Source organism: Oncorhynchus masou, unplaced genomic scaffold (assembly GCF_036934945.1).
Source record: "Oncorhynchus masou masou isolate Uvic2021 unplaced genomic scaffold, UVic_Omas_1.1 unplaced_scaffold_1412, whole genome shotgun sequence".
Taxonomy (NCBI): Eukaryota; Metazoa; Chordata; class Actinopteri; order Salmoniformes; family Salmonidae; genus Oncorhynchus; species Oncorhynchus masou.
This window is the reverse complement of record NW_027004062.1, coordinates 1-7,500: the sequence shown is the minus strand read 5'-3', so window position 1 is coordinate 7,500 and position 7,500 is coordinate 1. Positions and strand designations below refer to the sequence as shown.

Sequence of the window (7,500 nt, the reverse complement as noted above, 5' to 3'; positions counted from 1 at the left end):
CTGAGGGACAACGGACACCGTGCCTCGCCTACTGAGGGCCAACGGACACCGTGTCTCACCCACTGAGGGACAACGGACACCGTGCCTCGCCTACTGAGGGCCAACGGACACCGTGTCTCACCTACTGAGGGACAACGGACACCGTGCCTCACCTACTGAGGGCCAACGGACACCGTGCCTCACCCACTGAGGGACAACGGACACCGTGCCTCACCTACTGAGGGCCAACGGACACCGTGCCTCACCGGAAGCGGAATCATTATCCGTGTTTAGCTTCGCTAACTGGTTGTAAGTAAGATGACTAGAACGAGTTGTCGAAGGCTGTTAGCTGGGTTGGAGTTGACCACAGTCACGTGGTTTCATCATGTCTTTGAGGCCGAAGGCTGTTAGCTGGGTTGGAGTTGACCACAGTCACGTGGTTTCATCATGTCTTTGAGACGAAGGCTGTTAGCTGGGTTGGAGTTGACCACAGTCACGTGGTTTCATCATGTCTTTGAGATGAAGGCTGTTAGCTGGGTTGGAGTTGACCACAGTCACGTGGTTTCATCATGTCTTTGAGATGAAGGCTGTTAGCTGGGTTGGAGTTGACCACAGTCACGTGGTTTCATCATGTCTTTGAGACGAAGGCTGTTAGCTGGGTTGGAGTTGACCACAGTCACGTGGTTTCATCATGTCTTTGAGATGAAGGCTGTTAGCTGGGTTGGAGTTGACCACAGTCACGTGGTTTCATCATGTCTTTGAATCACGTTGACTTGTATGTTTCGACTGGCTGAAAGTTCAGGCTGCCCTGGAACCAGGTCATGTGACCAAAGCTCTCGACAGAGACGGGTGTCTGTATCTCAACAGAGAAGTGTAGCCTTCCTGAGAAGGCTTGGTGGGACTGACATTAGCTGTCCTCCCCAGGTGCAGTTAATACAGGTAATGAGTGGAGAACAGGGGGGCTTCTTAAAGAAAAACTAACAGGTCTGTGAGAGCCGGAATTCTTACTGGTTGGTAAGTGATCATATATTTATGTCATGCAATAAAATGCAAATTAATTACTTAAAAATCATACAATGTGATTTTCTGGATTTTTGTTTTAGATTCCGTCTCTCACAGTTGAAGTGTACCTATGATAAAAAATACAGACCTTTACATGCTTTGTAAGTAGAACAACCTGCGAAATCGGCAGAGTATCAAATACTTGTTCTCGCCACTGTATATGTGAACAGTTTAGTTTAGTTTTGTTCTTCCCATCTAGAGGAATTGGAAGATACTTTTATTTTGTGGAAATAGTATGGAGAGACAGCGAGTGATCAACTTGGTTCTTGCAAGACTCATCTGCTGAATCACCAGGCAACAAACAGAAGGAATGGGATAGGAGGACTTACAACCCAACAAGGACAACAACAAGAATTAGGACATCGATGAACACAAAAACCAACATGGGGAGAAAGAGGAAGGATTTCTGAGGGACAGTTCAGGCCTTGATAGGGAGGAAGGGTTTCTGGAGGATAGTTCAGGCCTTGATAGGGAGAGGAGGGGTTTCTGGAGGATAGTTCAGGCCTTGATAGGGAGAGGAGGGGTTTCTGGAGGATAGTTCAGGCCTTGATAGGGAGAGGAGGTGTTTCTGAGGACAGTTCAGGCCTTGATAGGGAGGGGAGGGGTTTCTGGGATAGTTCAGGCCTTGATAGGGAGAGGGTTTCTGAGGACAGTTCAGGCCTTGATAGGGACTGAGGATAGTTCAGGCCTTGATAGGGAGAGGAGGGTTTCTGAGGGACAGTTCAGGCCTTGATAGGGAGAGGAGGGGTTTATGAGGGACAGTTCAGGCCTTGATAGGGAGAGGAGGGGTTTCTGAGGGACAGTTCAGGCCTTGATAGGGAGGAAGGGTTTCTGGAGGACAGTTCAGGCCTTGATAGGGAGAGGAAGGGTTTCTGAGGGACAGTTCAGGCCTTGATAGGGAGAGGAGGGGTTTATGAGGGACAGTTCAGGCCTTGATAGGGAGAGGAAGGGTTTATGAGGGACAGTTCAGGCCTTGATTTCACCGAGGACAGTTCAGAGGGAAGGGTTTCTGGAGGACAGTTCAGGCCTTGATAGGGAGGAAGGGTTTCTGGAGGATAGTTCAGGCCTTGATAGGGAGAGGGGGTTCGGGGACAGTTATGAGGACAGTTCAGGCCTTGATAGGGAGGGGTTTATGAGGACAGGGTTTTATGAGGGACAGTTCAGGCCTTGATAGGGAGAGGAGGGGTTTCTGAGGGACAGTTCAGGCCTTGATAGGGAGAGGAGGGTTTCTGAGGGACAGTTCAGACCTTGATAGGGGAGAGGAGGGTTTCTGAGGGACAGTTCAGGCCTTGATAGGGAGAGGAAGGGTTTCTGGAGGACAGTTCAGGCCTTGATAGGGAGAGGAGGTTTCTGAGGGACAGTTCAGACCTTGATAGGGAGAGGGAGGGGTTTCTGAGGGACAGTTCAGGCCTTGATAGGGAGAGGAAGGGTTTCTGGAGGATAGTTCAGGCCTTGATAGGGAGAGGAGGGGTTTCTGGAGGATAGTTCAGGCCTTGATAGGGAGAGGAGGGTTTCTGAGGGACAGTTCAGGCCTTGATAGGGAGAGAGGGGTTTCTGGAGGATAGTTCAGGCCTTGATAGGGAGAGGAGGGGTTTCTGAGGGACAGTTCAGGCCTTGATAGGGAGAGGAAGGGGTTTCTGGAGGATAGTTCAGGCCTTGATAGGGAGAGGGTTTCTGAGGGACAGTTCAGGCCTTGATAGGGAGAGGAAGGGTTTCTGAGGGACAGTTCAGGCCTTGATAGGGAGGAGGGGTTTCTGGGGGACAGTTCAGGCCTTGATAGGGAGAGGAAGGGTTTCTGAGGGACAGTTCAGGCCTTGATAGGGAGAGGAGGGGTTTCTGGAGGACAGTTCAGGCCTTGATAGGAGAGGAGGGGTTTCTGGAGGATAGTTCAGGCCTTGATAGGGAGAGGAGGGGTTTATGAGGGACAGTTCAGGCCTTGATAGGGAGAGGAAGGGTTTATGAGGGACAGTTCAGGCCTTGATAGGGAGAGGAGGGGTTTCTGAGGGACAGTTCAGGCCTTGATAGGGAGAGGAGGGGTTTCTGGAGGACAGTTCAGGCCTTGATAGGGAGGAAGGGTTTCTGGAGGATAGTTCAGGCCTTGATAGGGAGAGGAGGGGTTTATGAGGACAGTTCAGGCCTTGATAGGGAGAGGAAAGGTTTATGAGGACAGTTCAGGCCTTGATAGGGAGAGGAGGGTTTCTGAGGGACAGTTCAGGCCTTGATAGGGAGAGGAGGGTTTCTGAGGGACAGTTCAGACCTTGATAGGGAGAGGAGGGTTTCTGAGGGACAGTTCAGGCCTTGATAGGGAGAGGAAGGGTTTCTGGAGGACAGTTCAGGCCTTGATAGGGAGAGGAGGGTTTCTGGAGGATAGTTCAGGCCTTGATAGGGAGAGGAAGGGTTTCTGAGGGACAGTTCAGGCCTTGATAGGGAAGGAGGGGTTTCTGAGGGACAGTTCAGGCCTTGATAGGGAGAGGAGGGGTTTCTGAGGGACAGTTCAGGCCTTGATAGGGAGAGGAGGGTTTCTGGAGGACAGTTCAGGCCTTGATAGAGAGGAAGGGTTTCTGGAGGACAGTTCAGGCCTTGATAGGGAGAGGAGGGATTTCTGGAGGACAGTTCAGGCCTTGATAGGGAGAGGAGGGTTTCTGAGGACAGTTCAGGCCTTGATAGGGAGAGGAGGGTTTCTGGAGGACAGTTCAGGCCTTGATAGGGAGAGAGGGTTTCTGAGGACAGTTCAGACCTTGATAGGAGAGGAGGGTTTCTGAGGACAGTTCAGGCCTGATAGGGAAGGAGGGGTTTCTGAGGGACAGTTCAGGCCTTGATAGGGAAGGAGGGTTTCTGAGGGACAGTTCAGGCCTTGATAGGGAGAGGAGGGTTTCTGAGGGACAGTTCAGGCCTTGATAGGGAGAGGAAGGGTTTCTGAGGGACAGTTCAGGCCTTGATAGGGAGAGGAAGGGTTTCTGGAGGACAGTTCAGGCCTTGATAGGGAGAGGAAGGGTTTCTGGGGGACAGTTCAGGCCTTGATAGGGAGAGGAGGGGTTTCTGGAGGACAGTTCAGGCCTTGATAGGGAGAAGGAAGGTTTCTGGGGGGACAGTTCAGGCCTTGATAGGGAGAGGAGGGGTTTCTGAGGGACAGTTCAGGCCTTGATAGGGAGAGGAAGGGTTTCTGGAGGACAGTTCAGGCCTTGATAGGGAGAGGAAGGGTTTCTGGAGGACAGTTCAGGCCTTGATAGGGAGAGGAAGGGTTTCTGGAGGACAGTTCAGGCCTTGATAGGGAGAGGAAGGGTTTCTGGAGGACAGTTCAGGCCTTGATAGGGAGAGGAGGGGTTTCTGAGGGACAGTTCAGGCCTTGATAGGGAGAGGAAGGGTTTCTGGGGGACAGTTCAGACCTTGATAGGGAGAGGAGGGGTTTCTGGAGGACAGTTCAGGCCTTGATAGGAGAGGAAGGGTTTCTGGAGGACAGTTCAGGCCTTGATAGGGAGAGGAAGAGGTTTCTGGAGGACAGTTCAGGCCTTGATAGGAGAGGAAGGGTTTCTGGAGGACAGTTCAGGCCTTGATAGGGAGAGGAAGGGTTTCTGGAGGACAGTTCAGGCCTTGATAGGGAGAGGAGGGGTTTCTGAGGGACAGTTCAGGCCGTGATAGGGAGAGGAAGGGTTTCTGGAGGACAGTTCAGGCCTTGATAGGGAGAGGAAGGGTTTCTGGGGGATAGTTCAGGCCTTGATAGGGAGAGGAGGGGTTTCTGGAGGACAGTTCAGGCCTTGATAGGGAGAGGAGGGGTTTCTGAGGACAGTTCAGGCCTTGATAGGGAAGGAGGGTTTCTGGAGGACAGTTCAGGCCTTGATAGGGAGAGGGAGGGGTTTCTGAGGGACAGTTCAGGCCTTGATAGGGAGAAGGAGGGTTTTGAGGGGCAGTTCAGGCCTTGATAGGGAGGAAGGGTTTTTGAGGGACAGTTCAGGCCTTGATAGGGAGAGGAGGGTTTTTGAGGGGCAGTTCAGGCCTTGATAGGGAGGAAGGGTTTCTGGAGGATAGTTCAGGCCGTGATAGGGAGAGGAGGGGTTTCTGAGGGACAGTTCAGGCCTTGATAGGGAGAGGAGGGTTTTTGAGGGGCAGTTCAGGCCTTGATAGGGAGAGGAGGGTTTCTGAGGGACAGTTCAGGCCTTGATAGGGAGAGGAGGGGTTTCTGAGGGACAGTTCAGGCCTTGATAGGGAGGGAGGGGTTTCTGAGGACAGTTCAGGCCTTGATAGGGAAGAGGAGGGTTTCTGAGGGACAGTTCAGACCTTGATAGGGAGAGGAGGGTTTTGAGGGCAGTTCAGGCCTTGATAGGGAGAGGAGGGGTTTCTGAGGGACAGTTCAGGCCTTGATAGGGAGAGGAGGGGTTTCTGGAGGACAGTTCAGACCTTGATAGGGAGAGGAGGGGTTTCTGGAGGACAGTTCAGACCTTGATAGGGAGAGGAGGGGTTTCTGAGGGACAGTTCAGGCCTTGATAGGGAGAGGAGGGGTTTCTGAGGGACAGTTCAGGCCTTGATAGGGGCCTAGTTATATACTGTGTATATTTATATATATACGCACGCACACACGTTTCTCTCTCTCTCTAACCTGAGGTTGGCTTGTATGGAGGTGTCCTGAAGGTCTCCCGGATTAAACAGCTGGGAACCTTTCAGACCCAACTCCTCACAGCCTCTGAGGAACACTGACAGGTTGTCCTGGGGATGGGGGGAGGAGGGAGAGGAATGGGGGGAGAGGAATGGGGGGAGGGAGAGGAATGGGGGGAGGGAGAAGAATGGGGAAGGGGGAGAGAATGGGGAGGAGGGAGAGGAATGGAGAGAGAAGGAAAATAGAGGAGGAAAGAATGGGGGAGGAGGAGGAGAGGAATGTGGGGGGGGGGAGGAAGACGAATGGGGAGGGGAGGAGGGAGACAGAATGGGGGGAGAGGAATAGGGGAAGGGAGGAGGGAGAAATGAGGGAGGGGAGGAAGGAAAGGAAGGAAGAATGGGGAAGAGAGGAAGAGATTAGGGGAGGAGGGAGAGGAATAATAGAAGAGGAATGGGGGAGGGAAAAATAGGGGAGACTGGAAGGAATGGGGGAGAAGAGGAATGGGGGAGAAGGAATAGGGGGAAAGAGAAGAATGGGGAGGAGGGAGAGAAGAATGTGGGGGGGAGGAAGACGAATGTGGGGGAGGGAGGAGGGAGATGAATAGGGGGGAGAGAGAATGGGGGAGGAGGGAGAGGAATGAGGGAGGGGAGGGAGGAAGGAGGGAATAGGGGAGGAGAAGAGGATTGGGGGCAGGAGGAGAGAATGGGGGAGAAAGAATGGGGGGAGGAGAAGAATGGGGGAGGACGGAAGAATAAGAGAGAGGAATGGGGGGGAGAGAATAGGGAGGGAGAGGAATGGGGAGGAATGGGGGAAGAGGAATGGGAAGGAGGAGGGAGGAGGAAGGAATGGGGGGAGGAGGGAGAGAATGGGGGAGGGAGGGAGAATGGGGGGGGAGGAGAGGAATGGAGGAGGGAGGGAAGGAATGGAGGAAGGAAAGAAGAGGAATGGAAGGAGAAAGGCATGGGGGAGAGAAAGAGAGGCATGGGGAGGGAGGAGGAAGGAGGAGGGAGAGAATAGGGAAGGAGGGAGAAGAATGGGGGGAGGAGAAGAGAATGGGGGGGAGGAAGGGAGATAGAAGGAGAGGAGAGACAATAGGGGGAGGAAGGAATAGGGGAGGAAGGAAATGTGCAGGAAGGGAAGGAAGGAGGGAGAAATGGGGGAGGAAAGGAGAGAATGGGGGAGGGAGAGAATGGGGGAGGAGGAGAGGCATGGAAGGGAAAGGAGAAGAATGGGGAGGAGGGAGAGGAATGGGGGAAGAGGAGAGAAATGGGGAGGGAGGGAAGGAGGGAGAGGATGGGGGGAGGAGGGAGAGGAATGGGGGAGAGGAGGGAGAGGGATGGGGAGGGAGGGGAGGGAAGGGAGTAAGAGGGGAAAGGAATGGGGGGAGAGAATGGGGAGAGGAGGGAGAGGAATGGGGAGAATAGGGAGAGGAATGGGGAGGAGAGGAATAGGGAAGGAAGGAAAGGGAGGGAGAGGAATGGGGGGAGGGAGAGAGGAATGGGGGAGGAGGGGAGAGGGAATAGGGGGAGGAGGGAGAAGGAATGGGGAAAGGAGGGAGAGAATGGGGGAGGAATGGGGGGAGGGAGGGAGGAGGGAGAGGAATGGGGGGGAAGAGGGAGAGGAATGGGGAGGAGGGAGGAGGGAAGGAATGGGGGGGAAGAGGGAGAGGAATGGGGAGGGAGGGAGGAATGGGGAGGAGGGAGGAGGGGAGAGGAATGGGGGGAAGAGGGAGAGGAATGGGGGGGAGGAGAGGAATGGGGAGGGAGGGAGGAAGGAAGAGGGAGAGGAATGGGGAGGAGGGGGAGGGAGGGGAGGGAGGAGGGAGAGGAATGGGGAAGGAGGAGGAGGGAAGAATGGGGAGGGAGGGG

The 7,500-nt window shown here is 53.9% G+C and overlaps 1 pseudogene; it reads right to left on the bottom strand.

Moving 5' to 3' along the window:
* The window catches only part of LOC135530748 (LIM and calponin homology domains-containing protein 1-like), a 92,011-nt pseudogene extending 86,269 nt beyond the window's left edge, over window positions 1-5,742 (bottom strand).
* Window positions 5,743-7,500: the final 1,758 nt, after the last annotated feature.